This window comes from Epinephelus moara, chromosome 12, assembly GCF_006386435.1.
Source record: "Epinephelus moara isolate mb chromosome 12, YSFRI_EMoa_1.0, whole genome shotgun sequence".
Classification (NCBI taxonomy): domain Eukaryota; kingdom Metazoa; phylum Chordata; class Actinopteri; order Perciformes; family Serranidae; genus Epinephelus; species Epinephelus moara.
Genome location: NC_065517.1, coordinates 4,421,559 through 4,422,269, shown reverse-complemented (window position 1 = coordinate 4,422,269; position 711 = coordinate 4,421,559).

Sequence of the window (711 nt, the reverse complement as noted above, 5' to 3'; positions counted from 1 at the left end):
CAAGCGGAGTGGATGTGTGATTAACTTTGTAAATTCATGTGGAAAAAGAACACTCTGCTTGTTCAAACAAAGCTCTCCCAATTAGTGTAGAGTGTCAGATTAGATTTAAAAACCCACCATCAGCAAAGAAAGCTTAGTATTGTATGCACCATAAAAGGATATGTTTATACATGGCACATAGGCTGCCCTACATGTTATGTTGGCCCAATTTAATATGCAACTGAGTTGGGGGTTCCTGCTCCGTTTCTCTTTCAGCCAAGGGGTCCTTGGCCTGAAAAACAATGAAGACCACTGGTCTTAAGTTTAAAATTTTAAGAGCTGTTTTTCTTTACATGTAGCCTTACTACAAATTACAAATTTACTATTTTACATCAAGGTAAGAACTCGTACTAAGATGATGTCCCACTTCTTGTATTATTATTGTATATTACAGTAATCCTGTCTGCTAATCTTTGTTCAATTGTTTTCTAACCATCAGACACAGGCATTAATGGACACAATGCTGGGTTCAGGCTAAGGTCAAGCTCCAAATCAGTTAGATCCTACATTTCCCACACTTTGTGCTCCACTGTCTCTCAGATTAACTCATATCACAGCGGTGCCTGGACAGTGTGACGCGCGTGGTTGTGCTGCTGCCGTGGTCCTGCCAGATGCCTCCTGCTGCTGCTGCCATCATTAGTCATTAGTCATACTTCTACTGTTATTATACAC